This window comes from Canis lupus, chromosome 15, assembly GCF_003254725.2.
Source record: "Canis lupus dingo isolate Sandy chromosome 15, ASM325472v2, whole genome shotgun sequence".
In the NCBI taxonomy this organism is placed as follows: domain Eukaryota; kingdom Metazoa; phylum Chordata; class Mammalia; order Carnivora; family Canidae; genus Canis; species Canis lupus.
The window spans coordinates 55,095,764-55,108,263 of record NC_064257.1 but is presented as its reverse complement, the minus strand read 5'-3'; the positions used below and the strand labels follow the sequence as shown (position 1 = coordinate 55,108,263).

The 12,500-nt window shown below is 33.3% G+C and overlaps 1 long non-coding RNA gene across 1 annotated transcript in view; it reads left to right on the top strand.

The window, feature by feature from the left end:
• Positions 1 to 1,525: 1,525 nt before the first annotated feature.
• Positions 1,526 to 12,500, top strand: part of LOC112654680 (uncharacterized) — a 33,437-nt gene continuing 22,462 nt past the window's right edge. The window contains exon 1 of the long non-coding RNA XR_003133234.3: positions 1,526 to 1,739. This is a non-coding gene — a long non-coding RNA (uncharacterized LOC112654680). The remainder of the gene's footprint in view (positions 1,740 to 12,500) is intronic.

Sequence of the window (12,500 nt, the reverse complement as noted above, 5' to 3'; positions counted from 1 at the left end):
TTATGGATTTTATTTTTTATTTTCTTTGTTTTATTTTGTTTTGTTTTTGTTTTTCTATACGAAGATTTTTATTGAGGAGGCATTGGACACTTTCTTTTTTTAAAAAAAAAATTTTTTTTGGAGTTCAATTTGCCAACATATAGCATAACACCCAGTGCTCATTCCATCAAGTGCCCCCATCAGTGCCCATCACCCAGTCACCCCAACTCCCTGTCCACCTCCCTTTCCTTAAACACAATCGTATTAGTGAGTCATGAGAGCTTCACTTTTTGTTTCTAATTCTTACATTTTTATTTCTTTTTATTGCAAGATCATACTAGTCAGTGCCTTCAAAGTAATGTGGCACAGAAATAGTGATAGCAGGTATACTTTTCTCATTCCTGATTGCAGATACAAAGTGAATTTACCTTCTGTTTCTAGTTTACAAAACATTTTTATCATGAATGAATGCCAGAGGTCAGGTTAATACCCTCTTCTTCAAGAAACCTTTTTTTCAAATCTATAACACTTTTTTCCTTCCCTCATTATACCTTTGTATAATTTTCCTATTCTCATGTTTAAAGCATGCAAGTCCTTTCTATTATTAAATAGTCAAGTGTTTTAACTCTAGAAATCATGTCTTACTTTATAAGAATAAGCACATTCTTAGCAGAATGTAAAATATATATCAGACACTCACTAATTAGATAAGAGTCCCCAAGATAACTTTTATTTTTTATAACATTTAATATATTTTGTGTTAATGATTAAAATTCTGTACAGTATTTATTTTAGATTTCCCCATTTTAAAATGATAATGTAAGCAATATAACCATAGTTATGATTCCATATTACTTGCCATACTAATATATGCATATTTTTCTTTTGTATTATTGATATCGGGATAGCAATGGCAGTTTATAAAATACATTTTACCAAATTTAAATATATATTATTGTCAGAACCAAAGCTTGGGGGTAGATTCAGGCTTGTTTGAAAAACCATGGGTCCTTTAAAGAACCCAAAGACAGATGATGGGACTCCTGTTTTGTAAAAACACTAGAAGACAAGTCGAAGTTTGGGCAGATGAGGGAAGGATGAGTAAAAAGGCCTATGTTGTAGAGACTTGATTGTTTCTGGTATACGAACATGAGGTAGAATTTAGCCATAGTCTTTGAATCTATGTCTTTCAAATCCTCAATTACCAAAATGCTTTTGAGAATCTTTACTTGGAGGAGATGGTTGTGTTACATAAGATGAATTGGGTCATTAGGATCTCTGCAGCTTCATTTTGGTAACTCTAAGATAGTTTTGAGGAGCAAAACACATTTATCTTTAGGGCAGAGAGGGAGAAATTTATGAAATTTAGCATTTCAAATGAGATCTATATGTGTACATGTAATAACCCCAGGCAGCGACATCTCCTGGCAACCCAGCAACCACAGACAGAAAAGAAAAGTCCATTCACATTCAGACACCAGCTCTGATTATAGATGTTAAAGACTTTCCTTTCCTTCAGACACTGCTATGGGGAATAGCCGGCCTGTTCATCAAAGGAAAACCAAGCTCCATGCTCTTTGAGGAGGTAGCTGAGAACACTGCAATCTGAAGCACTCTTAAAGAGACCCATATACCACAAGCTGAGGAATCTTCAGTTATTCCTGTTCCATTTGATGGAATGTTTTCATCATTATTACATCATTAGATTCCACTAACTCGAGAAGCAGGCAGGGGCACAGAATGTTACTCCCATTTTACAGGTGAGGAAATAAGCCAGACAGTTAGCTTTCTATAGCCAATACAGCTAGTAAATTATATATCGTGATTAAGAATCTAGATTTTTTTGCTACTAAAGTAGTGTATGTTATTTTGTTTTGTTTTGGTATGGTTTGGTTGTTTTTTTCATTATTTAAAAAGTCTGTGATCTTGAAGAAGTTACTTTGCAACTCTATGTCTCAATTCCTATTTGGTATTATGGGCATTACAGTAATACTTATAAACCCTTAAATGATGAAAAAAATCAAATAAGATTTTATGTATGTGTATGTGAGTGTGTGCGTTTGTTGGAGTGTATGATGCTTATCTTGCAATCAGTTCGCAATAATCATCATAGTAATACTATGTAATAAAGAAACATTCATTTAGAGTACATTGAAAAATGAGTCTTCACTAAAAGTTCTGTGGCCTAATAATAGCTAACATTTACTGAGTGTTGAACATATGTCAGGGATTTTTCTAAAATCTTTATAATAATCAATTAATTCTTTTTATAGTTAGAACAGACTTTGAATTTAGTGCTGTTTTAATATTCACAATACAGTTGAGGAACTGAGGTAAGGAGTAGCTCAACCAAGGTAGCTTGCCCAAGATTAATGGTTCAGCTGGAAGTTAAACTGAGGTGACTTAGTCAAAGTCTGTGCATTTGACTGTTGTCTTCCTGTTTGGTATGAACATGTTTACATCATTTTTTGCTAGTGTATGCAGCTTAAAATAGTTAGATCAATAACCATATTTGCTTATATTTTGACCCATAGTTCTATGAGTTATTTATGTATATTTTAGAGATATAAATCTTGAAAATTCTATAAACCATAATTTATATTTTAGAGCTATAAATCTTAAAATTCATGAGCCAGCATGATATTCAAGACTTCCTCTTAGCTTATAATCAAATATTAACATCTACTTATACTGTTTCATCATCCTAGTCAAAGGTACCTTCTTTAAGGTGTGGCATTATATGTAACATTATTACACCTTTTCATTTTAACATAATACCTCGTCATATTCTAGGGGTATGCTTCTCAGGTATGTAGCATTGAAATCTAGATATTTTTCCACATTAATCAATATTTTTATGAGGTGAAATCAGGTTTAAGTGGACAGCAGGAACACATTGGATTAGGAAAATTAATCACAAAAGGGCAGCTTAAAATGTAAGGACTAATTACAGAGAATATTTTAAAAATGTGTGATTATATAGTGACAATGAAAACAACAGTTCTGTCTGGTGCCCATGGAAGTAGATTTCATTGTTTTATGTCTCTTGCTTTTTAGAACTAGCTGTTGAAATACATACTTTTCTCTAATCATAAGAATTGCTGAACACTAAAAGCACCAGGCCTGAGGCAAAGGTCCACTTCATCTTAGTATAGGAAGAGCTGTATTCCATCTCTTCCAAGAAGCTTGCATAAATCTGTCTTCCCTTTGCTTTTCTTATAAAACTGTATGACCCTTTATGAAGTTTAATAGGGGAATTCCATTTCCACCAGTGGAGGAGGAGTGTCCATCTATAGCTTGTAGATCAACAGATTTCCTCTGAAGTGAGTAGAGAGAAACAGCCAGATAAGAGTATAGGCATATGGTATATAGCTTATGGAAACAGTCCAGTTATTCTAAAGCTTCCATACTTTATGTTTTAAAAGGTGGTGATGATGATAAGGAAAAGGGGTAGGAGGATGTACAGAGATATGTTTAAGATGATTATTGAATTTAGAATGTTTATTAAATAGAAATGTTTAAGATTTGATTTTCTAATGATCCCAAATTTGATTTAGGAGCATTAGGTCATATATAAACTTTAAAATAGCCTAGGAGTTGTTACCCCTGAAGGTTTAAAATTAAATATGAATGATCCATGATTATATGGTCAATTAATCTATGACAAAGTAGGCAAGAATATACAATGGAAAAAAGATAGTCTCTTCGACAAATGGTGTTAGAAAAACTGGACAGCTACATGCAAAAGAATACAACTGAATCACTTTATTATACTATACACAAAAATAAACTCAAAATGGATGGAAAGATCCAAATGAGACTTGAAACCATAAAACCCCTAAAAGTAAACATAGGGTGTAATCTCTTTGACATTAGCTATAGGAATACTTTTCTAGATATGTTTCCTTTGGCAAGGAAAGCAAAACCAAAATTAAACTATTAGGACTACACCAAAATAAAAGCTTTTACACAGTGAAAGAAACCATCAATAAAACTAAAGACAAACCCCCAAATAGGAGAAGCCATTTGGAAATGACATATTTGTTAAGAGGTTAATATCCAAAATATATAAAGAACTTATACAACTAAACACCAAAAGATCCCAAATAATCCAATTAAAATTGGCAGAAGACATGGATAGACATTTTTTCCCCAAGAAGACATACAGATGGACAATAGACAGGTAAAAAGATGTTGAACAGCACTCATTAGCAGGGAAATGCAAATTCACTACAATGAGATATCACTGTACATCTGTCAGAATGGCTAAACTAAAAAACACAAGAAACAATAGGTATTGTGGAGGATGTAGAGAAAAAGGGACTCTTATGCACTATTGATACGAATATAAGCTGGTACAGTCACTGTGGAAAACAGTATGGAGGTTCCTCAAAATATTAAAATGAAACTACCATATGATCCAGTAATTTCACCACTGGGTATTTATGCAAAGAAAATAAAACACTAATTTAAAAAGGCACATGCATCCCTATGTTTATTGCAGCATTATTTACAGTAGTCACAATATAGAAGCAATCCTAGTATCCATCAATAGATGAATGGATGAAGAAGGTGTGAGATGTATATGCAATGGAATACTACTCAGCCATACGAAAGAATGAGATCTTGTCATTTACAACAACATGGATAGATCTAGAGGGTATAATGCTAAGTAAAACAAACCAGTCAGAGAAAGACAAAATACCATATGATTTCACTTAAATGAGGAATTTAAGAAACAAAGCAAATGAAAAAGTTTTAAAAAAAGACACACACACACACACACACACACACAAAAACAGGCTCTTAAATATAGAGAATAAATTGATGGTTACTAGAGGGGAGGAAGGGTGAAATAGGTGAAAGGGATTAAGAGTACACTTACCGTGATAAGCACTGAGTAACGTATAGACTTGAATCACTAGTACATCTGAAACTAATATAACATTATGTTAACTGCACTTGAATTAAAAATAAATAAAAATACTTTAAAAACAAAATTATATATGAATGATGCCTTCATGCCCAGCAACCTGGCAAATGGCATAGTGCTTAGGACATAATGAGCAATGTCAACTCATTTTATAGGGAAAAGTTCTTTCTGTGAATTCAATTAATAGTCTCTTGTTTATGTATGATATGGCCAGACACAGAGTCTCCAAATTCTTATTCTTTGCCTCATAAATGATTAAATAAACTGCTATCCCCACTGATCCTTTGGAACCAAGTGCTTATTAACCAAACTTTGGTCAACCTTCTCTCCATGCCCCAGGTCCCAAGCTTTTGGGCCACCCTCAGCCTGAGCCACCACACAGCCCTTCTTCAGAGCCCACCATAGTCTAGGCTGACCTCAGGGTAAAACATTCATTTTTTAAAATATTTTATTTTTTTTAAGTAATCTCCACATTCAACATGGGTCTAGAACTTACAACTGATCAAGAGTCACATGCTGACTGAGCTAGCCAGGTTCCCCCTGGGTAAAGCATTCTTTACTCCGTCTTATCATACAAGTCTTTCATCCAACTTGCCCACGCTTTGTTTTTTTCTAGCCTTTTTTCACTGTAAGGGAAATGCCCTTTTTGACTTACCCTCAGATGTTTGCTATCTATGGTGAGCACTTTCTATTTTAATAGTGCCTTTCCTTACTTTACAACCATCCTTTTGAATAACATCTCTACTAAGTCTGAATTTGTTCTTTGATGTTTATTTGATGATTACTTCCAAAAACTATGCTTAGAGGCCATCAGTTTATTTATTTTATTTTTTAAAGAAAAAAATCTTAATTTGCTACAACTTAATATAAAGGGCTTTATGAGAACATTTACGGTTTGTTAAATTCCTCGTTTTTCAGCCTGACAAGACTGCTTAAAAAGTGAATTAGATGAATGTTTTAATGTACTGCAGTCATTTCCTTAGCTTTTAGCTAATGACCTCATCTGGACAAAGCAGATATTTCCATTTCTTATCAGTAATAATTAGAAATATAACTAGTGTAGTCTCATGCCCCCTGAAAACTCTCCAGGAGACTTCAATGGAAGTCTCCTTCCACAAAGGAGATAACTTTGTGGAAGTGATAAGCAATGGAATAAAGAAATTTAAAAGTAATGGCTTTGATTCCATAGGAACATGATTGTTTTTAGAGTTCCTTTAATGTATAAACCCTTGAAGAATTATAAGCAATGCCAAAAAAGAAATGGGCACTCTATAGGAAGAAAAGTAGATCTTTCCAATTCAAAATAAAAAACACAGCCACAAACACAAACAACAAACAAAAAAACCACAAAGCTAACACAACTACATTATAAATCCATAGTGTAGTAGTATATAAAACTCAAATGTTATTTTAGCTCATAGTTTTGTTTTCCTATGTATCTAAACCTTTCATAAAACATTCTACATAGACTTAAAGCTATCCAGTGAGATTTCATTTCCAATATTTCCCCTGCTTGTGAAAGTATAGACAGGAGAGCCACCTTAATAAAAATTAAAATATCAATAAAGAAACATTAAGGAGCTTGGCTTCTCTTATGCTAATCAGCACAGACTATAAGAGAATATTGTTTTATCATTTTAAAATACTTTAAACTGCATTTTGGTTATCACATCTATAATTGCAACGGGTCTTGTGGCAGTGCTTCTCATGTCAGCTTGACCCCAGGACTCCTGAATCAAAAACTTTTTTGGTGTGTTCCAATGATCCATATTTTCAACAACCTTCACAGATTGTTCTCCCCACTCAGTGAACCACAGATAGAGCATCATAGCATCAATAGAATATTAGAGATACAAAGAAACATGCAGTCCACCTTGCATAGAATCTGATGAAATGTATTGATCTTCTCTCCAAAACAAGGCACACAGGAAATTATACGTCATTTTTACAAAAAAAATTCTGGGACATTCAGAAACGTCTTCAAGACAGAGGCCAAAATATATTTTATTAACAAAAGATTTTTGTTCCCAAGTTAAAAGCACCTAGTTTATTCTATCCAATATTGATTCTATAGATGAGAAAACTAGCCAAGAGTGTTAATATTTTGACTAAGGTCAAACAGATGGACTACTTACATTTTCAGTTTTCAACAATTTAACAGTCAAATTTAACTGGGTTCTAGGCAAAGTGATTTTCAAATAATTTATTCTTTTTTTTTTTTTTTTAAGATTTTATTTATTTATTCATGATAGTCACAGAGAGAGAGAGAGAGGCAGAGACACAGGCAGAGGGAGAAGCAGGCTCCATGCACCGGGAGCCCGATGTGGGATTCGATCCCGGGTCTCCAGGATCGCGCCCTGGGCCAAAGGCAGGCGCCAAACCGCTGCGCCACCCAGGGATCCCTCAAATAATTTATTCTAAGATAACTTTTTTCTCTAATGTATATGTAAAAATCACAGTTGGTAAATTGTTAACTTGAGAATAAACTAACTTGTGCCTCGATATCATTCTATTTATAGAGCTTCCTACTACTGATTTGAAGGCATTAACAGGAATTCTTGTAGTTAATTCCATTTTAGTCTCAATACAAAATTCATTGACTTGTATTGATGGAACATATTGAGTGTGGTAAAAAATGAACCTATCATGTTAAATTCAGTTTTCTGGTATTAGAAAGCAAAAATGGAAATTATAATTCCAAGCATTTCTTTATAATTATACTTTTTCTGTCCTATCATCTTCAAATAACTATTCCTCTAATTTTTCTCTCTTTATGTAATTCATTTTATGAAAAGCATTTGTACTTTAAGATATATATTGATAAATATCCTCCTGGTCATGTTAATGAAACTTAGTTCTAAAACTCTAGAAGGAAGAAAGAATGTAATGACTTGTCTAAATGAGGAGAATGTATGAACAGATGTGGAATAATTTTCAAAGGAGAAAGGTCAATGTGAGGCACATCAATGAATTATAGAAAGCACTAGATAGTTTCTAATGAAGGGAGAAATAGGGGGACAGAGAGGGTAAATTGGACAAACACAATACAAAACAAAGTAGACATTTCAATCTTGTACTGCAGTTTCTTCCATCATCATTTGGTTGGGAGATCCTCATATGCCTGCACTTTCCCTTAAATTACTTTAAATTATGTTCCAAATTTAAATTATGCTAAATATTGGTAGTAACTGTGTACACCTGTGCTTCACTGTTGGATGTTCCTGCTCTGATGTACTTTATAAGCATTTACAGCTTTAATGAGGCTGTTTATTTGTAATTGGTCCCTATAGGAATCTGCTGCTGTATTTCATCCAATTTGAGTTATTTTCAGTTATTCTCTGGAGATATCATTTGAAATAATATCTGATGTTGCTTACAATTCAAAGAAAGATATAAGACATTTTTAAATGATAGATAAATGCCTGTACTATAATCCTGCCCTCACAGTTTCACAGTTAGTATTTCCTGCACCACTACTATATACCTTAACTGGCCATTTCTGAAACAAAAGAGAGAGCATCAGCTCTAAGTCAAGAACATCTAAATTAATAACTTTCGCTTTAACTTCCTTGACATTTGCTCTTGGCCAAGCCCAATTTCTCTGCATCTCAGTTTAGTTATCTGTTAAATGGAAAGAAGTTAGACCTTCTAACCTCATGACTATGACAAAGACACAATGAGATAAAGAGGTTAACAGAGCTTTGTGTTTTGGAAATGGACATGCATTTTTCTGAAATCTGAGCATATTTGGGGTTTTCAAAGGTTTTCAAAGTTTCTTACCTTTTTCTTAAAGGCATGGGAATTCTTGTTAAGTCAAATCAAAGCTATGGACTCTGATTTCTGTAGTCTTTGTCTTTCTCTTTTGTGTTCCCACTGATGACTGTAAGTTCCTTTGGGCCAATGACCAGATTTTCATCTGTGTTTGTTCTGTTATGAGATGATCTGTAATGTAGTTCTCTCAATTGGTTATTTTGATTCTTGACTTCCTCAGCTCTTCCTTTTCAGATAACTATTTTAATCTTATTATTGTGGTCTTTGATTTTTAAATTTGTGTTCTATTTTTCTTATCTACATTTTCCGTTGATCATTTCATTATGTTTTCTTTTAAAATGAACTCCTTATTTTGTTTCCTTCTTTTGGTTTACTACATTTCTTTCTTTCTTTCTTTCTTTCTTTCTTTCTTTCTTTCTTTCTTTCTTTCTTCTTTCTTTCTTTCTTTCTTTCTTTCTTTCTTTCTCTTTCTTTCTTTCTTCTTTCTTTCTTTTTCTTTTATTTCTCTCTCTTTACCACCAATTTTCCCATTTTTTTCTTATTAGTTATGGTTTTCTTGGCAGATACCAGATTGCCATGCTGTACCACTCGTCATTTGCTCAAATTCAATGTGGTCAGCTCTCCCACTTTCTCTATCTTTAAAGCAATTTTTCTTACATCAGTAACTCCCTACTTACCCAGGACTGTTTGTCTTCCCTCTAAGCTCCCATTAGAAGGGAATTTTATTCTGCATTTGTAGTTTGAGCACATGGAAGAATTTCAGTTTGGTCTTCTTTTCTTCTAAGATCCTGGCAAATATTCTCTAACAAGATTTAAGATATCTATTTTCATAACTTTGGGTTTCTTACCATTACCACATTTCTGCAAGGAACACTGGAAAATGTCAAAATTTTACACTTTTCTTACTTCTGCAGAAATCCTATGTCTCATGCAAATCTTCGTTCACTTCTTTCCAATGTCAACTGTAATAATGAGAATTCTCACAATTGTGCCCCCCAGTCAGTCATATTCTTTCTTGGTATTAATTTTGAGAGTCGTTGTGTGTGTGTGTGTGTGTGTGTGTGTGTGTGTTTTGAACATGGTATGGAGTCTGAGTCAAGGTACCAGAATCTTTATGTCTTTTTGGAATGAGGTGGCATCAGTTCCTTCTGGGTTACTACTGTGAATTCCTCTCTTTTATAAGATTTGTGGCTTCATATTCATTTTATTAGGCATTGGGGGCAATAATTCTATGACTTGAGTTTCTTCCACCAACTTTCTTACTCTTCAGTATATTTCCTATCCTTTTGTTTTTAAACTCAGTGATGACAGGAATGAAATTTGTATTCCTCTTATAACTTCTCTGATGGAATTCCGTAGCTTCCCCTGACCCCACAGAGACATATCTAGTTATAAAAACAAGAAAAGTTAGCATTGTGCCTGTAAGTTTTTTGTTGATGTATTCAATCATTTCATACTCCCTTTCTAAGCACCTTGGTAGTATATTCCACAAAGGATGTAGTTCTGGTATTGGTGGGCATCTGGTAAAGAATACACTTTGGTATCATGAGATATAAACTAGGTGAAAACTGAATGCAAAGATAAGGAAATGAGAAGAATATGTTCTCCTTTACAATTGGGAAAGATGAATTATTAGGACCTCATCTCAGAAGAGAAACTAAGCTTGTCAGTAAATTGAGCATTTTCTTATATTTATTAATCTGATTTATATGGAAACAAAATAATCTGGGTTAAATATGTAAAAACAACACGGACAGTTTAGAAAGGGGGATCTTTTGGCATTTCGAAACTATTCCACTTCATATTTGGTTTACAGTATCATTTAAGGTCAAATGAGCCAAGCTCTCTAATATTTAAAGTAAATGGTAAAAGCAAATTGTCAATATCCCAGCATGGAATGGCACCTAGGTATAGTGCTTGTATTTACCCTTCAGACATGATTAGATACCTTGACTGCATTCTTTGCAATCTATATCTTCTTTTGATTTACTAAGAAATGTTGGTTCCATAAGAGAAAGTCATTTCTTTGAAACCAAACCTCCATGCAGGTATTTTTTAAGTGTCAGATTGACAAGTGCTATAAAACAATACACTTCTCATCTATTATACATTCTCGCCCTTCTCTGCATAACAATAGATTGATGTGATGAAAGGAGGGGCTGGATAATAGATCCAGAGCAGATGTGTTTAACATTGTTCTCTGAAGAATAACTATGTAGTTAAGAATAACACTTTACTCTCCAAAAATATGATTGGGGAGGACCAGTATTTTACCCAGAGGACAGTCAAGAAGCAAGGATGATTCTCAAGTGATTTTTTTGTACTTAGATGAATCCTTTAATACTCTTTACCAAATCCACTTAATGATAAAATCCCTGTAGCAACACTTCATCGTGTGAAGTATTTCAACCTTAGATTTTTTTTTTAACATACTATAATGCATACATGGAGTGCTGTTCATGTCTGTGGGTGATAGCTGAATATAAAGGCTGTCTCCATGGTAGATAATAATATTTATGACAGGAAGAAGATTGAAAAAGGAAACATTTTAACAATACTTTTAAGTATCCAAACTACCGAAGAAAAATGCTTTGGAAGATTTTTCTGTCATTTTCCAGATTTCACTCTGCTTTTCAGCCAATTTCTTACATGCAGACATGAAACCTTTACTAACCTTTCTTTTACTCTAAGTATTATATTTATATATACATATATATATCCTATTTATATAATTAATCATGGAAATATTTTTCTATACAATGAAAAAATGTATTTCATTATACTTTCGAGGAAAAGAGGACTTACGAGAATAATTTTGTAGTATATTTGAAGAAATGGCACATTAAGAAAGGATAATTCAATAGTTCTTTGGACTATTTTTCTTGTGCAAGGCTAGAGGCTATTCGAATGGACATATATTCATGTGAATCAACTATTTTTCTGCAAGAGGAAGATGGATGCAGGATATTTGTCAGTGGCCTAAGGAAACGTCACAGATGTGCTCCTCCCTTTTTACTCCCTTAAGGAAATGGACCTTTAGAATTAGGATTCATAAGATACTATGCCTATATCTCCTTCTTTTCTCCACTTTCTGCACAGCTTCAAGAGATAGGTATCATCTATCTATCTATCTATCTATCTATCTATCATCATCTATTTATCAATCTATCATCTACATCTATCACCTTCTTCTATCTATTATCCATCTATCTATCCATCTACTTGTAATGATAATCTGGAAACCATACGTTTAAAGTCTTTGCCTTGATATCGATGTAGTTTGCAAATACTGCTCAGATTTTGTTATCAGCAGTATCTTTAATTTGTTATCTTGGGCATTCTATTATTATTCTAAGTGGAGAGTTTTCACTATGTTGAGTGATCTAGGGTCTCATGTTTTACATTAGCATCAGAAGTTCATTATGTGAATAGAGTCAAAAGCAAATTAATTCTAATGGCATAGAAATGAGAAAAGTTTGGGAGTTGAAGGTAGTACAAATAAGAAAGGTATATATTCCGGAAAAAATAATTTCTAATTTATATTCTCTCATATATATCTCTATCTATATATCTGAGACCATCCTGTTTAATCTTTTAAAACTTTATTATCATTTGTTTTTTAATTGGTAACAACATATAAAATACTTATTGTGTGCCGGGCACTGTTCTAAGTAGTTTACAATTGACACCTCACGTAATCCTTATAACAATCAGATGACATTGTATGCACAAAGTTTATGAAGGAACCAAACTTCGAAAGCAAGAATAAAGAATGAGGAGAATGAAACGAGAAAGAGAGAAAACAAAAATAAAAGTC